We start from the raw sequence: 18,164 nt of genomic DNA on the forward strand, positions 1-18,164 counted from the left end.
GCCAGTGACCAGGAAGGAACCAGGCGATGTTGCGTGCTTGAAGGTGAAGAAGGTGAGCTTGTCTCTTCAGCCACAGGTCCAGGAGGATTCGAGCTGTCCCACAAAGGATCTAGTTGACTGCGGTGTCAGTATCCGGATTGGACCCAACAAGCCTTGGCAAGCGTAACACAGGCAGGATGTCAAGATTGGCTCTGTCGCAGACCAGCAAGGTCTGTGGTGCTTCTCCTTTGAAGGGAAGCTGGAGTAAGCATGGAGCAACCAGGAAAGCAGTTTAGTTAAAAAAAAGTCTTCAGGGGGCTCACTAGCCAACGGGCAAGGAACCGGGAAGACGCGTCAAGCTGAAATGCAAGGGCGGGCCCCATGTGGCACTCGTGGAGTGTGGAGGGCTGAGCTTCGGAGCAAATGGTGCTCGGGTCTGGGCTTCACGTGCCCCAATGCACAACTGCAAGGGTACCTCGGTAGTCGAGCTGTTATCAAAATGCAGGATGTCCAGAGTGTCCGATCCCACGTCTCTCGTGTCCGCCACGGGTCTCAGCTTTGCTGTGGATGTGGGTCGGAGTTAGAGAAGTCTGAGAGTCTAATTCCTGTGTCACTGAGTATTCGGGTTTGGCGGGGGCGTCGACAAAGCACACCGGCAAAGGTACTGGTGGTGCCTGTTTGCACAGGGTGGTCACTCCTTGACCACAAGGGAGATGTCTTCCGTCTTCTAGTCAGAATAGAATGTCGAAGGTACAAGAGTTCTGTATCAAAGTTTCTTTCCAGGATAATCTAAAGTTCTGGGGACACAGCTCCTATACTTATACTAAGCTAAGGGGCTGGATTACCTGCCTAAGTCCCTCCTATGGGTGGACCTGAGAAGGGGGTGGTTACACCCCTTTCCCTTTGTCCAGTTTTGTGCCAGAGCTGGGGCTGGAGTGCCCCAGCAACTGGTTTGAACCGGGCTATGCATGGAGCACCTTGTGTGCCCCAGGCAGTGTTTCAAAAAGCATCTGCTGATGCAGCCCTCCCTGTCCCAATACACATCTGCCTGTCTGGGGAGGTGCTGGCACCTCCCTGGACAGGAAACCTATTGTCCAGGCCTCCTCTGCCGGAGTTTCATCCAGCAGCAGGAGGTCAGACTTGTGTCTGTGGCAGCAGCATCCATTTTGTGATGCTGGGGCAAAGCAGTAACCTACATGTCTTTTCCCTGTAGAAGGGTGGAATGCTACCCCCGCTGCCAGAATTGGTTGGGGGGTAGTATTCCAAAGTTTTTGACACCTTACACAACATGTTTTGATAAAACCAAACCAAAGTTAGCATTAACCGCGAGGATTATAATGCATTTAAGAGTATATGGTATGGCTATATCATAGAACAGCTATAAGGAGATGGTTCCGAAAGCTGCAGAGGGGCTCAGCTCATGCTAGGGCACCCTCTCACATAAAATCAAGCACTCTGCCTCCAGGATTGTCGAGGCCTACCATAGGAGTGACTTATAGGTGTATATGTGTCTATATATAAGGTAGATATAGGTATACTATATCTAAGTAAGGGGTGATTACACCACCTTACCCAAGCTGAGTGATAAGCCTGTGGTGTCAGTTTGGTGGGCCATCCAGGGGTGGCATAATACATGCAGCAGCCCCTGGTAGGCCTTGGATGCACCTATGCCCTGGGTACCTATGGTACACTATACAGGGGCTCACAAAGGTGATCCACTACCCAATCTGGTATGTACCTAAAGTACATGGTATCAATTTAGAGAGAGAACAGCTGGGCTGTGGTTCTGATTAGCAGGCCCACAGCCACACTAAAGTCGAAAAACCAGAAAATCACAGCAAAAAGTGGGGTTGACCATAGGAAGCAGATCATACTCTCCTACACAACCCTCCCCAAACGCAGGGACATTAAACTAACCTTGACCAGTTGAGTCTTCATGTTCTAAGTGGAAATATCTGGAGGGTCCATCTGCATTGGCATGGTCAGTCCCAGGTCTATGTTCCACTGTAAAGTCCATCCCCTGTAGGGAAATGGACCACCTAAGCAGTTTTCACCCTTCATCTGATTTAGCCATAAGAGGGGCTTATGGTCTGTCTGAATGTTGAAGTGAGTACCAAACAAGTATGGCCTCAGCTTCTTCAGTGCCCAAACCACAGCAAAGGCCTCCCTCTCAATAGCTGACCAACGTTTCTCTCTAGGGGTCAGCCTTCTGCTAATAAAAGCTACTGGCTGGTCTTGACCATTTTTATTCAGTTGTGAAAGAACAGCACCTATACCCAACTCAGAAGCATCTGTTTGAACAAGAAATTCTTTAGAGTAGTCTGGACTTTGAAGAATAGGAGCAGTGCACATGGCCTGCTTCAGGTCGTCAAATGCCTTTTGACAGCTTACTGTCTACTGAACTTTCTTTGGCATTTTCTTGGAAGTTAAGTCATTAAGGGGTGTCATTATGGAACCATACCCCTTGACAAATTTCCTGTAGTAACCAGTTAGGCCCAACAAAGCTCTGACCTGTGTCTGGGTGGTGGGAGCAGTCCAGTCCTTGAGGTCTGGATCTTGCTCTCCAATGGTTGAACCTGACCTCCACCTTCAGGTGGCCCAGGTATACAACCTTGCTCTGCCCTATCTGGCACTTGGTAGCCTTGATACTTAGGCCTGCCTTTTGCAGGGCCTCCAAAACATTCTTCAGGTGGATCAGGTGATCTTCCCAAGTGGAGCTAAAGACAGCAATATCATCTAGATAAGCTGCACAGTAGTCATCCAGACCTGAGAGGACTTGGTTCACCAACCTTTGGAATGTGGCAGGTGCATTTTTCAGACCAAAGGGCATTACCACAAATTGATAATGTCCTCCTGGGGTTGAAAATGCTGTTTTGGCTTTTGCATCATCAGCTAGCTGATCTGCCAGTAGCCAGCTGTCAAGTCAAATGTACTCAAAAACTTGGCAGATGCCAATCTGTCAATGAGTTCATCTGCCATTGGTATTGGGTGGGCATCTGTCCTAGTGACAGCATTGAGGCCTCTGTAATCCACGCAAAACCTCATCTCTCTCTTACCATCTTGGGTGTGAGGTTTAGGCACCAGGACTACTGGACTGGCCCAAGGGCTCTCTGAGGGCTCAATGACTCCCAAATCCAACATCCTTTGGACCTCTGTCCTGATACAGTCCCTGACATGATCAGGTTGCCTGTAAATCTTACTTTTAACAGGCAGACTGTCCCCAGTGTCCACTTCATGAGTGCACCAGGTAGTCTGACTTGGAGTCAGAGAAAACATATGTCTGTAGGACTGTAGAACTTGTCTGCAGTCCTGTTGCTGTTGGTCAGTGAGGCTGCCTGCCAAGGCTACACCATCAACTGAACCATCATCAGGGTTCTGAGAAAGCAGGTCTGGGAGAGGGTCACTCTCCTCCTCCTGTCCCTCATCTGTAGCCATGAGCAAGCCCATATCAGCCTTGTCAACATATGGTTTCAATCTGTTGACATGAAGCACACTGTGGGGGCTCCTGGGAGTATCAAGATCAACCAAATAGGTTACCTCTCCCTTTTGCTCAACAATAGTGTGGGGTCCAGACCATTTGTCTTGGAGAGCTGCTGGGGCCACTGGCTCCAACACCCATACTTTCTGTCCTGGCTGGTAAACAGTCAGCACAGCCGTTTGGGCATGCCAGGCTTTCTGGAATTCCTGGCTAGCCTCAAGGTTTTTGGATGCCTTTTTCATATACTCAGCCAACCTGGAGCGGAGACCAAGTACATAATCCACAATGTCTTGTTTGGGAGGTTTGAGAGGTAACTCCCAACCCTCCTTCACCAGAAAAAGGGGTCCTCTTACCGGATGCCCAAACAGAAGCTCAAACGGGCTGTAGCCAACCCCCTTCTGTGGGACCTCTCCGTAAGCAAACAAAAGGCAGGGCAGCAGGATGTCCCATCTTCACCTAAGCTTTTCAGGTAAACCCTCTAGCATACCCTTTAAGGTCTTGTTGAATCTCTCCACCAGACGATTGCACTGTGGATGATAGGGTGTGGTGAACTTGTAGTTCACTCCAGACTCCTTCCACATAGCAGTCAAATATCCAGACATAAAGTTTGCACCTCTGTCTGAGACAACCTCCTTTGGAAAATCCACTCTTGAGAAAACTCCCAGGAAGGCTCTTGCCACAATAGGTGCTGTTGTGGTCCTTAGGGGAATAGCTTCTGGGTATCTGGTTGCATGATCCACTACAACCAGAGTAAACCTGTGCCCAGAGGCTGTTTGGGGATCCATTGGTCCAACAATGTCAATCCCTACTCTTTCAAAGGGAACCCCCATCACAGGTAGTGGTATAAGGGGTGCCTTTTGGTGCCACCTGATTTGCCACTGGCTTGGCAGGTGATACAGGAGCGACAAAACTCCTTGGTGTCTTCTGACATGTGGGGCCAGTGAAAGTGAGGGACAAGCCTGTCCAAAATCTTGTTCTGGCCAAGATGTCATGCAAGGGGAATATCATGGGCTAGTGTGAGAAGGAAGCCCCTGAATTCCAAAGGTATGACCAACCTCCTAGAAGCACCAGGCTTGGGGTCTCTAGCCTCTGAATACACAATCCCATCATCCCAATAGATTTTGTGAGTCCCACTAGCATTCCCAGCAGTCTCAGCAGCAGCTTGCTGTCTGAGGGGTTCAAGAGAAGGGCAGTCCAACTGCGCCTGCCTCAGATCTGCCCCGGAGGGTCCCCCTATCCCAAGAAACTCAACCTGATCAGGCTCAAGCTCTTCTAGGACAGTTTCCTCCTGGGTCTCACAGTCAGTTTCCTGAGAAGGCTGATCCTTTTCCTGAGGCAAGGGGGAAGGTACTGCCTTAACCCTACTGCTTCTCCTCCTGGTAGGCAACTGGTCCATTATTTCAGGATCCAGGGCCTATTCAGTGTTGCAATTTTCGACCTGTGACCTGGTCACAGCAAGGACATGTGCTGATATACCTAACATCTCTGCATGAGTCCTATACTCCACTTCAGACCAGACTGAAGATTATAGGTCATTGCCAAGCAAACATTCTACAGGGAGGTCTGGACTAACAACAACTCTTTTGAGGCCAGTTACCCCTCCCCAGGAGAAATTAACAATTGCCATACTATGGGTGGTAGTGACATTGCTTGCATTGGTCACTAGGTAATTGTCACCTAGTATTATCTGTCCAAGGTCCACAAAGCTGGGTGTCACCATTGTGACACTAGCACATGTGTCCCTGTAGGCCTGAGCCACTTTGTTATTAATTAGAGGAGTCTGTATGTACTTGCCCAAGTAACTGGGGCTCACAGTAGAGGACATAGCCATGTCCACATCACAGACAAGAACAGCTTGAGTTGGTATTCTGACTAGGCCAGAATCCACCTCAGTTCCCAGGATTAACTCTACTACACCCTTCTATTGAGAACAACCACTATTAGCTGTGCTAGGGGGAACAGTTGCCTTAGGGGCAATGGTGGCTGGAGCTGCCTCCTTCTTGGTGCATTCACTGGCCAGTGAGTATTTACCTTACATACTTTGCTCCATGGTTTCATAGGACCTTCTTTCTTTTTTGCAGGTTGGGAACCCCACCATTAGAAGCTTTTTGGGCACCTTGAGAAGACTTCTGGTCTTTTGCTTTCTCCCCACCCTTATGGTCTTGCTTCTTCTGATCACCACCTTGGTTCTATACCTTCTGCTTCACCCTTGTTCTGACCCATTTGTCTGCCTTCTTTCCCAATTCTTGGGGAGAGGTCAGATCAGAGTCAATCAGTTGCTGATGCAATAACTGGTCCTGACAGTTGTTAAGAATTTGTTCTCTCATGATCAAATTAAACAATCCTGTATAGTCATTAACCTTACTGCCCAGTAACTAGCCTTCCAGTGCCTTAGTAGCACAATCTACAAAGTCAGTCCAGTCCTGAGTCTGTGTCTTCCGGGTATCTCTGAACAGCAACCTGTACTGCTCAGTGGTTAAGCCAAACCCATCTATCAGAGCACTCTTCAGGACATAGTAGTCTGTTCATTAACTGTCAGGAGCTTGTCTCTGCCTTTATCTGAAAAGGAGAACCACAGGATTACTGCCCACTGACTTTGGGGTACCTGCTGTAAATCGTGTTCAGGTTTCTATGGTCATGAGACCTTTCCCTATCTCTAGGTACTGTGCTGCCACCAGTGGGCTCTAGCCCACACAATTTTCTCTCTCTCTCAAGAGCCAGGGTCTCTTTTGCAAGGGCAACTTCTTACCTCCTGATTCTAAGCTTGGATTCCCTCATCCTAGCCTTATGCTCTCTTCTCTAAGGGGAAGTCATTCTCCCTAGAGCTGAGGCATGGGACCCTACTGAGTCATCAGAGTGGTTGGACTCACTAGAGAGTGACCTTCCTCTCCTGTGCTCAGGGTTTGGCCTACTTGGGGGTCTGGATTGGATTCTACCTCCTCCAGTCACAAATAGTCCTAGGTTAACCTGGTTCAGTTCCCTGACTTCTACCTGGTTAGAATCCACATCATCATCAGACTCCCCTTGGTTCTCACCAGTGGGATCTTCGGTTGAGGGATGGCCCCCCTCTGTACTACCTGTTTGATCTGGGGTGGATGCCTTTTCTACATCATACTCCACTAAAATATCTACCAGGTGGTTAAAGGTTGGACTCTGTTCTTGTCTCAGCCTTCTGGCTGTACACAGGCTTCTCAATTCATGAAAAGTGAATGTGTCATATTTAGAAGGTGCCCTGGGAGGGTCAGCTTCTGGTAGAGGCCCACTAAGCCCTGCATCCAAGGACATTTTCTAGTGAGGTGTGGTGTGTGCACCTACCTACACTAAGGGCCAGATGTAGGTCGCCAATTACCAGTCGGTAACGGGCGATTACGGCCGTTACCGACCGGTAATTGGTTTTTGAGATGTAGGGGGCCCAAATTTTACCGAATCTGTAAATTTACCAATTCGGTAAATTTACAGATTCGGTAAAATACCGACTCGGTATATTTACCGAATCGGCAATTCCAGATGAAGGTGGCACTTAAAATAGTGCCACGGGCCCTTAAGAATTCGTTATTTACCATGACATACTATCTAATGGTAAATAACGAATTCCTGTGTACATGCACATCTGTGCATGTACACCTGTGCCATGTGGCACACATACATGCCCTAAGGGCATGTATGTGTGTCACATTGCACACAAGCCAGAATCAGGGGTACAACAGGGTGTCAAAGTGACACCCTGTCCCCCTTGTAAATTCGGTAATTTTACCGAAACGGTATTTACCAATTCGGTAATTGACATTGATTCCTATGGCCCTCAAGGCCCATAGGAATCAATGGCAATTACCGAATCGGTAAATACTGATTCGGTAATTACCGAATCTTACCGATTCGGTAATTGATTCGGTAAATATACCTACATCCCGATTGCCAGTTCTTAAATACCGAATCGGTATGATTCGGTATTTAAGAATCGGTAATCGGGGATTACCTACATCTGGCCCTAAATGTTTTCCTACTAGAACCTCTCTAGGAGTTGTAATCAGGGTGTGCTAGGCCCTTACCACCTACAACTGCTAAGTTCAGTAGAACTTATGTGTTATAAGAACTTGATTTATATGTACCTACAGGTACCTTAATGTGATTTTTCAAATGATATCTTAAGCCCATTGATAACTTTTATTTCGACCACCACGCACCATAAAAGTGCATATAAAATACATACATACAATGCACAGAAGATAAATTAAAGAATAAATAACATATCCAGTAAACTTGAAAGATATAAAATTGAATTAAACAATTAATAGTTATCGAGATGTGCAATGAATACAATATTATAATTACACTTGATCTTTACAAAAATGTTCTTCGTCTGTGCCACATACCAATTAGGAACCGTGAGACAGCGAAGACAATTGGGGGATGGGTGTCGTACTTTAAAACCCAGAAAAACCAAAGGTGGTGATGGACGGAGCGTTGACAATACAAACACTCACCCTCAGTCAACTGATCTGGGTTTAATCCATCACCGTTCTTTAGCTCACTCCGCCACCCCAGTTCAACATGGCCATATGCAAATCAGTCTGACCCTGTGCCTCATGGGAACAGTCCAGCCCGAACTGCCAAGCCATGTCTTCCCTGGACCGGAATCAAGCTTCCCAGGACCGGTTTCTGGCATTACAGCCGTCTTCAGCCGGGCTTGCTTGACTCCAGTGGCAAAGTGAGCAAGGGACTCACGTCTGAGCATACCCTGCCAACTTAGGGCGAACCAAGAAAAACCAAAGGTGGTGATGGACGGAGCGTTGACAATACAAACACTCACCCTAGTCAACTGATCTGGGTTTAATCCATCACCGTTCTTTAGCTCACTCCGCCACCCCAGTTCAGACATGGCCATATGCAAATCAGTCTGACCCTGTGCCTCATGGGAACAGTCCAGCCCGAACTGCCAAGCCATGTCTTCCCTGGACCGGAATCAAGCTTCCCAGGACCGGTTTCTGGCATTACAGCCGTCTTCAGCCGGGCTTGCTTGACTCCAGTGGCACAGTGAGCAAGGGACTCACGTGTGAGCATACCCTGCCAACTTAGGGCGAACCAAGAAAAACCAAAGGTCCAGGGAAGGCATGGCTTGGCAGTTCGGGCTGGACTGTTCCCATGAGGCACAGGGTCAGACTGATTTGCATATAGCCATGTCTGAACTGGGGTGGCAGAGTGGGCTAAAGAACGGTGATGGATCAAACTCAGATCTTTTGACTAGGCGTGAGTGTTTGATTGATTCAGATGCTCCGTCCATCACCACCCCCTTTTGTACCGCTTTGGCCGCCATAAGTGTGGCAGGGTATGCTCAGACGTGAGTCCCTTGCTCACTTTGCCACTAGATTCAAGCAAGCCGGGCTGAAGACGGCTGGAATGCCAGAAACCGGTCCTCGGAAGCTTGTTTCCGGTCCAGGGAAGGCATGGCTTGGCAGTTCGGGCTGGACTGTTCCCATGAGGCACAGGGTCAGACTGATTTCCATATAGCTATGCCTGAACTGGGGTGGCAGAGTGGGCTAAAGAACGGTGATGGATCAAACCCAGATCTTTTGACTGGGTGTGAGTGTTTGATTGGTTCAGATGCTCCGTCCATCACCACCCCCTTTTGTACCGCTTTGGCCGCCATAAGTGTGGCAGGGAATGCTCAGACGTGAGTCCCTTGCTCACTTTGCCACTAGATTCAAGCAAGCCGGGCTGAAGACGGCTGGAATGCCAGAAACCGGTCCTCGGAAGCTTGTTTCCAGTCCAGGGAAGGCATGGCTTGGCAGTTCGGGCTGGACTGTTCCCATGAGGCACAGGGTCAGACTGATTTGCATATAGCCATGTCTGAACTGGGGTGGCAGAGTGGGCTAAAGAACGGTGATGGATCAAACCCATATCTTTTGACTGGGTGTGAGTGTTTGATTGGTTCAGATGCTCCGTCCATCACCACCCCCTTTTGTACCGTACTTTAAAACCCTGCACGCTTGGGCACATTGACTGAAGCCTAAGTTTCTACAGAGTGGAATCAGCCAACATTTCCTTATGGTCTGATAAGCAGGGCAAGAGAACAGGACATGGAATACATCCTCTAGCTTATATTTACAAGCCGGGCACACGGTCTTCTCTGTATTAGCCCATTTACTGGTGTACGCTCTGAGTGGGAGACTGCCGATCCTAAACTGTAAATAGAGTTTCCTCGCAAGTGGGGGATATATTATGTCCAAAAAATCCTCCATTTTAGATTCTGTTTTTACTTACTGGAGGAAGTCTTCTGTTAATCTTCCGACTGTAGTGCATCTATGGAGAGATGATAGGTTATAGTGCCTAAAGTGATGGACCAGCGCTGTCTTGGATTTCCCTGGACAAGTTTCTTTGGGATTGTCCCACAGCTCAGGTAAACCAATCCAATTACTAAGTACCTTAATATGTAAAAGCCACGGAATGTTCTTAGTTCTTAACGTAGCCCAAACCTCTAAGAATTCTTTTTTACGATTAGTTCAGGCACAGACCATAATCTCTTCCAATACTTCAAGGGGCATAATGCTACTACCTCCTCTATAGAATCTAGTCCCAAGTCCATGCGTAGTGGAACAAGCGGTATACTGGCTGGTAAGCCCAGTAAATTCCTCATGAAGGTCTGTTCTACCTTCATGAGTATGGTTGTTCTTTGGTGTCCCCATAGTTCCGTCCCGTACATAGAAGCCGTTCTGGCCTGAAGTTTATACATTTCTATGACCGGGGCCGCTGGCTTGAATTCTGAAATTCTGTGCACTTTTTCAATTCCACCCGCCACTTGAGATAACCTAAGGGCCGCCTTTGCTGACTGGAAACCCCAGTCAAGGTGTTCTGTCAAAGTAATGCCTAGGTACTCAAAGGTCTTAACTCTTTCCAAAGGAGTTCCATTCAAAAGTGGATTTGGGCGGGTCTGCCTTGGGGGATTAAGAATCATAAACTTGGTCTTATCTAAGTTTATTTCTAGACCACGCAATGCACAGAATGCAGCAAAACCATCCAGGGTACGTTGGATACCCGTTGATGTTTTGGACAACAGCAAAGTGTCGTCCGCAAACATCAATGCGGGTACCCGACCAGAGGCTAGCCTAGGGGCGTCATTATCCTTTACTCCAAGGAGATGTCTACTAGCCCATTTATATAAAGACAGAATAAGGTGGGGGCCAGGACACACCCCTGGCGCACCCCCTTCTTCACTGGGAAGCAGGACGACAGTTCTCCGTACCTCGCACACCTGACTTGGCCGTAGTTATCAGTGTGGAGTCTAATTAGGGCATTCAATAAGTGGCTGGGTAAGCCCAGATCAAGTAATACTCTCCACAGCTTGTCCCTCGGCACTAGATCTAATGCAGCCCGTAGGTCGACAAAGATGAGGTAGAGGCTGCAACCCTCCACTCTCACCATTTTCCAAAACAGTACCTGAAGCCTAAATATCTGGTCTAGGGTTGAGATACTCAGCCTGCATAGTACTCAGAATATCATTTTCCTCTATCCACCCCTGAACTCTGTCTAAAATATTCCTTCCCGTCAGTTTTTGTGTGGTGTCTCTCAAACTGATAGGCCTATAATTTGACGGCATTAGGGGACAGACTTTTTTATGGATAGGGACTATCTCCGCTCCACTCCAGGTATCAGGCGGGTCCATGCCCTTAAGTATTGCATTAAATAGAACACACAAATATGGTGCCCACATTTTCGGTTGAGACCGAAATAAATCCCCTTGCAGCTTATCTAGACTGGGTGCCTTGTTAGGTAGGAGTTTAGCTATTGCAATTTCAACCTCGCTTAGCGTAATGTCCAAATACCCCTCCAGTCGATACTCATGAAGGGGTCCTGGGGTAAAAAGCGAGGGATCCTCTTCACCAAAATATGCATATAGAGCTCCAAAATGGGTTTCCCAGACCGCAGCTGCAATGTTCGGTACGGGAGCTGATCTACCCTCACTCACCCCAGAGCTGACAATAGCCCAAAATGATTTAGAGTCCCTACGTGAAAGAGCTGATCTTAGATGTTCCCATCTATTAACCTCCCGATCTTTCTTTTCCCTATTGATGACCTGGTTATACTTCAGCCGGCATTGCTTAATGCTTGGTTTGTCCTTTGCTTTTATTGCGGTTAGCAAGTCTTTTTTTGCTTTCCGACAGGTGGTGTTGTACCAGGGATGGGTTATAACTAAGCTTGCTTTCTTCCTTCCCTCGGGGTAGAACACATCAGACAGTTTAACAACCAACTGCTTATGAATTTCCAAGGGCCTAATCTGAGAAACTTGCTGGGAGTCCTTCCCCGTCTCTCCCATTTCAATCAGCTGTGGTAGAGCCTGCTGATATATACCTGTAAGTTTAGTTGGAGAACCCTGCAAGTAGGACCATTTAACTCTCCGCCTATTATTAGTTAGCCGCAGAGGCAGTTGAGCGGCATTAGGCTCGGGGACGGGGTTAGACAACCCAAAACTCCCGGGTTTCAATGTCAAGACCAGGGCATTGTGGTCACTGTCTTTCCTCAGGTATACCCTGAAGTCCAGGACCTTGTCCCAATGTCTACGTTCTACCATTATGTAGTCAATAAGGGAATTTTGCCCTTCTCTGTTGAAGGTTGATAAGCCCGGTCTGTCTGATTTTGTCCTCCCGTTGCACGCCCTCAAAGACATTGAAAGGGAAAGAGAATTAATTTGGAGAACTAACAGCATCCATGCTCTAACAGGTGGTATCTGTGGGTCTGGGATACGCCAATACTGATCCTCATCAGTTAGTCCTTCTAAATCTATACTGCTAAGAGGCTCAAATTGGCAATTGAAGTCCCCACCTACTATTAGGACAACTGTTGGTTCAAGGGTCAAAATGAACTGTCTAAGTTTATCAATGGTTCCAGATTCTTGCCCACTCTGCGTAGGCCTTGAGTAGACATTAAGTAGGGCAATCTGTGTGGAATCTGGAAGCGTTAGAAGGACACATTGGACGTCGGGTGAGTTAGTTGGTATGTGGGCTGCTTTGGCACCCAGGTGTGTACCCACCCAGGTGGTTAAGCCCCCCGGGGTCTGCCCCTACCCCGTGTTGTAGCCAATATATTGAAAGTGGCGAAACTGGCCATCACGGTCTCTTCCAGCGCCCACGTCTCCTACATTAGGCATATATCATACTTTTCTATAAACAATCCCCACTCAGGGGAAGATAGTTTGCTTCTAATCCCTGCCAAATTCCAGGACAAAATTTTAACATTACCACCCATTCCCCTAGCCCTAGTTGCACATATTACTCTCATTTAACTAGTTTCCCCAGCATGGGAAGCGAATGCTTCATCCGGTTCTTCCCCTCTAGTGTACATTAGCCGCTTATTCTCTTGAGTTCTTTCCTTGGCCCCTCCCTGTAGCAACTCAGCTATAACCCCACCTGCCTCCACCTGTGTCACAGGGAGAAGGGCTCCAGAATGTGCGGCCACAAGGTCCCTCCCATTGATCTGCCCCGCATTAGCCCTGGATGCCACCCTGCCACCTACGCCCTCTTGTTGGATATTTATATGGGAATGGGGAGTATTAACATCATCATTACTACCCACTCTCGCTACTTGTGGGCCCTGAGCATTGATAGTTGGAAATGTAGGCAGTTGGCTCCCAAGGCGTCAATCCACTTGATCTGGGGTACTAAACCTATTACTTTGAGGAAACAGCGGAAGTATGGGGTAGATGTATATGCACCCTTCCAGTTTGTTGCCCCTGCTTGGTCTCTATGGGGAAGCATATTCTGAATCCCCCAGGACTGCCCACCTCTGTTTCGACTGGAATCCGGCTGAGGGGCGGGATAAAAGTAGGATAGGTCTAGGGATTGTATTTGCGTTTCAGACCGAGCTGGGGCCCTATTACAAATATATTCCATAGCACAGCTATTCCTGAAATTAATTATTACACAATCTCCCGGAATAGTTTTTTGCCTAGGCCCCACCCAGTCTACTCGTCTTGCAAACAGTATTTCGCCAGAGACCTGAAAGGAGAGTGGCCTATTAAGATTGAGCCACTGCATACATTTGTTTTTGAGCTCATTATAATCCTCTTTTTTTTACCCTGGCCTAGAACTGGGACCCCTGCGAGCACCACCACATATGATAATGACTCTGGGGGAAGATCAATGCGGGGTAGGGCTTTTACTAGCCCTTCCTGGTGTATATTCCTGCTTGTTCGGAGTTGTTGATTCACAGGCTCGCTCGTCCCCCCGGGCGCCCCCCTTCTAATCAAATCATTGTTGTTGGTTACAGTGCTATCCCTTAGTCGGGGTGGAGGGACATTAGGAGCAACCACCACAGGAGGTTGAACAGGTATGTTATTACTACTGGGCAGGGTGTTTAGGTTACCATCTCGATTTTGTTGCACCCCATCATAGTTACCTACCACCCCTATAGCCTGTGGACCTACCAGTACCTGGGCAGATTCATGCAATGATTCTAAATGCAAGAGTCTGTTTTCTATCAAGGTGAGTCTATCATAGATAGGAAGTCAAGTCTTTGTGAAGATAAGTTCCAATTTGGCCCAAAAGGCAGGTCCCAGCTCAGTAGGACCCACGTCTCTGAAGCTCGTTGTGGTAGTGGCCGCTTGAGTGATATGCGGGCTTGTAGCTTGGGTGTTTAAAGTTCTTGTGCTTTGTCCTTCACCTTCATTATTCCGTTTTTGGATCTTCCCTTTCCTATTTCTTCAAAGGGGCACCCCGCGTTTCCTTTTAACAACCGGATCTGCTACAGGCCTAATGGCCTCCGGTTTGGAACTCTGTTTAGATCTTGTTTTTGGCCTTGAAATCGGTGAACCTGGATCCTCATAGTTGCGATCAAGTATGCTTAAATTAGCTGGGGTGGCGTCCATAGTATCTGATAATATGGGTGGATCTTCACTAGCTTGTAATAGATTACCCCCCGCGCCATTAACTCTTATCAAGCCAGTGTCAGTCCCAAGTTGGTGATTAGGCGATTCTGCATGTACTAACAGGCCCAGGGATGACCGTTTGTCAAAAACGGGGTCCAATGACAGCCTTTTTTCAGTTAATTCTATTTCACTGGCCAGCACAGATGATGCCCTCGTGATAAATTGATCCAAGATGCCCATTAATGAGCCACCAGTGATAGACTTTCTCCCCTTAGCATCCTTGGTAGTGGTCATAGCGGTGTTGGAAGGATGAGCCGCTTCTGAAATGCTTGATGGTAAGATTTAAAGCATACACGTTACCACTATATCAAGCTGCCAGACGTGGCATGAGCACGCTAACCTTGGTTTGCAGGTGAAAGAGGGTGGCCCCATACCGTCCTCAACCGGCCTCTAATGGGCTAAAACGGGCCCGCCCTTGGCCCGGGCTTTGCGAAGCGGGGGCCTCGAGCCGCTATGTGGCGCGTGGGGGCGGAGCAAGCAGGCACAGGTGTGGGCAGTAGAGGGTATCCTGGTCCCTGTAGTCCTTGCCTGTATGCGTGAGTGATCCCAACAGCAAGTCCGCGGCTACGAGCGGCTCTCACGAAGTGGGGGCCGCGAGCCACTATGTGGCGCGTGGAGGCGAAGCAAGCAGGCACAGGTGTGGGCAGTAGAGGGTCTCCTGGTCTCTGTAGTACTTCCCCGTATGCGCGAGTGATCCCAACAGCAAGTCCGCGGATACGAGCGGCTCCCACGAAGTGGGGGCCTCGAGCCGCTATGTGGCGCATGGGGGCGGAGCAAGCAGGCACAGGTGTGGGCAGTAGAGGGTCTCCTGGTCTCTGTAGTCCTTCCCTGTATGCACGAGTGATCCCAACAGCAAGTCCGCGGCTATGAGCGGCTCCCACGAAGTGGGGGCCGCGAGCCACTATGTGGCCCGTGGGGTGGAGCAAGCAGGCACAGGTGTGGGCAGTAGTCCGCGGCTACGAGCGACCTCTCTAGGAGTTGTAATCAGGGTGTGCTAGGCCCTTACCACCCACAACTTCTAAGTTCAGTAGAACTTATGTATTATAAGAACTTGATTTATATGTACCTACAGGTACCTTAATGTGATCTTTCAAATGATATCTTAAGATTATATGGTAAAACAACAGCAAGCTCTTATCCCACCCGCTGCACACCAATGTGAGAAGTTAGCCTGGCATATGATGTCCACTATTCTAGTGGGCACCTTGCACCAGTCTAATTGACCCTCATTGATGGTGGTTGTAAAGTCAACCTTATAGACAAGCTATCCTAGTGGTAGCATGGACCAGCAGTCTTAGGCTAAGACTTCAGAGAGCATGTGAAGCAAGCTGTTTTACCAATTATAATCCCTTGAATACCAAATGAAAGGACACCACAAAAGGTATATATCAAATATATATGTATTTATTCTAAACACACATGTCTGACTATTCACACTTTCAATCACCAAGGCTCCAAACACGAAATGTTGAGACATATCACAATATGTGCACAATGATATGTGTAAAAACAAAGGTTAGAAACCATAAAGGTGATATGGCCACAATACATGCATGGACACACATTCAAAGAACACAGCACATATGATGAGCACTGCTAAATGGACAACATAAATTGGAACATGCCTGCATATAGAAAACATGGCATTACAAAATGAACAATACACATGCCAAACCTACAGTGGCTGAGTTGGTAGGTGATGACATGACTATTGAAACAGGAAACATCAAGATGTACAATAATTATTATGTTCATGTCAGTTTACAAACAAGTAATGGATGTACCTCTATTTCATGTCACACAGGTTAACCCCTGGGATGATGGTCATTATGTTTAACCACAAGCCTTTTGTCCCCTTCAACCCATTGCTTACTGTGTAACAAATTTTGTGGAATGCACTTAAAATCCTGACAATGTAACATTTCTCTAACAGGAGGGTCTTAATCAACAACAGCAGAGGCTCCTACCACAGAGTAAAGCCAGTATCCACCCCTGGATTGTAAACTCTCGGATGCTGAATCTCCTCAACATTCGGACGTGGAGGACCAATTTGGCCCTTCTTGTCAGCCAGGGTGACAACAATCAGTGGGTCTCACTGGCCACATTACCCCAAGTCCCATCACAGCAGCCACAACAACACTGAGCACTGCCCCAAGTACCTGCCGAGCAACCACCCCCACTGCTGCCTGCACCACATTAACCATCCCAGAGATAAGCAACAACATCAGGCTCACCGAAGATGCAGGGGCATTTTGCAGGTGCAGGACCAGCCTAGGGCACAGGTCCAGGGGGCAGGGCAGGCGAAGGGCCACTGGGGGCCAAGCACGGGAGCCCACTGTTGACACTGAGGCCCTGGCCACCATTGCCAGAGTCCTTGGTGCCTATGAAAACAACCAAGGACAGAAGAGCCAGGTCATTGAGGAACTCCAGGAGATCAAGCTGCTTCAGCAGTCAATGGACAACCGTTTTGGTTAATTTATCGATATTATGGGCCAGCTCGTTGTGGTGCTGAGGGACTTCAATGCAGCTCAAGGCACGCCTCCCCCACATCATCCAGTGGCCAACCCACAGCTACAACATCAACCTCTGTGGCTACCACAGGGAGGCAAGAACTGTCACATGCTGTGTCCTGAGACACCTCAGAGCTTGCAGCAGTGTAACTCCCCCGAACATAAGCAAGAAATCTGACTGGAGATTCAAGTGGCAATGCATCAACCCACGCAAGTAAGCAGAGCCGCCCATAATGTAACCAGTTGTGCGCAGAACATTGACTTTGTGGACTATCCTGTCACACATTTTCATTCTGAAGATAGAAGTCTGTTGAACTGTGGACTACTCCAAATGTGGTAATAACTCTAATGTGTTCCTTTTTACCATCACTGACAGCTGACCCCTCTGTGTTCACCTTCCCACTGTTTTTCACTTTTTCGAACTCACTGTATGCACCTAAATAAATACACCTATAACACATCCCTTTGTTTAAGTTGAATGTTTTTCTGATTAAGCACTATATGAACTTGACTGTGACTGTACCACCCGATGACAACATGTACAAAACAATTTAGTCAGTCACTAGATGCAATGCAAGCTAACACTGCAGATGAGTATACCAACATGTCAACATGAACAGACCTTGAAGTATAAAGTATATACATATCTTTATTACAGTGTCACACCCATAGGTGCTTGGGAGGAAAGCACATCCACACAGTGACATCGCACATGTGTCCCTAGTGGAATATGCAGTACACAGTTTACACATAGCAACATCTCAGATACAAGTATGTTTAGGAAACACCATGCACTGTCCAATGCCAGAGTAATAATCACACTGGTGTTTAATTAGTGCAGACGAAGACATGTCAAGTAGGCCCCAAGAAACTTTACACAGCCAAACAGTCACAGCAACAGGAGGTTAAAACTGCAACTCTGCACTGGAACACTCCAAGAAGGTGTGGTTGCATCTTCTGGATAGCCTTAGGACATGTATAAGTGCTGTCACATGATTTCTGTTGCATACACAAATGACCCACATGGTCACCTACATCCAGTTCGCACACAGAGAGTTATCAACCTAGGTGAACATTGAAAAACATGTATTGTCCTACAGACACAATGTGAGTAGGAACACAATGGAACATATAGGAAACGCACCAACACACAACACATGAGAAATGGTAAGTTGTACCTGAAACATCCATCCTATTGCAGTACAAGTAGCTTGAAGAGCTGAGATGTACTCAATCAATCAATAATAAGCTTTATTCGGATGTATCAAACAGCCATAAA

At 47.7% G+C, this 18,164-nt stretch overlaps 1 long non-coding RNA gene across 1 annotated transcript in view; it reads left to right on the top strand.

Annotated features, from left to right (window-relative positions):
* LOC144785307 (uncharacterized) overlaps nt 1-17,345 on the top strand; it is an 81,290-nt gene extending 63,945 nt beyond the window's left edge. The window contains exon 3 of the long non-coding RNA XR_013601823.1: nt 16,309-17,345. This is a non-coding gene — a long non-coding RNA (uncharacterized LOC144785307). The remainder of the gene's footprint in view (nt 1-16,308) is intronic.
* Nucleotides 17,346-18,164: the final 819 nt, after the last annotated feature.

This window comes from Lissotriton helveticus, chromosome 10 (genome assembly GCF_964261635.1).
Source record: "Lissotriton helveticus chromosome 10, aLisHel1.1, whole genome shotgun sequence".
Taxonomy (NCBI): Eukaryota; Metazoa; Chordata; class Amphibia; order Caudata; family Salamandridae; genus Lissotriton; species Lissotriton helveticus.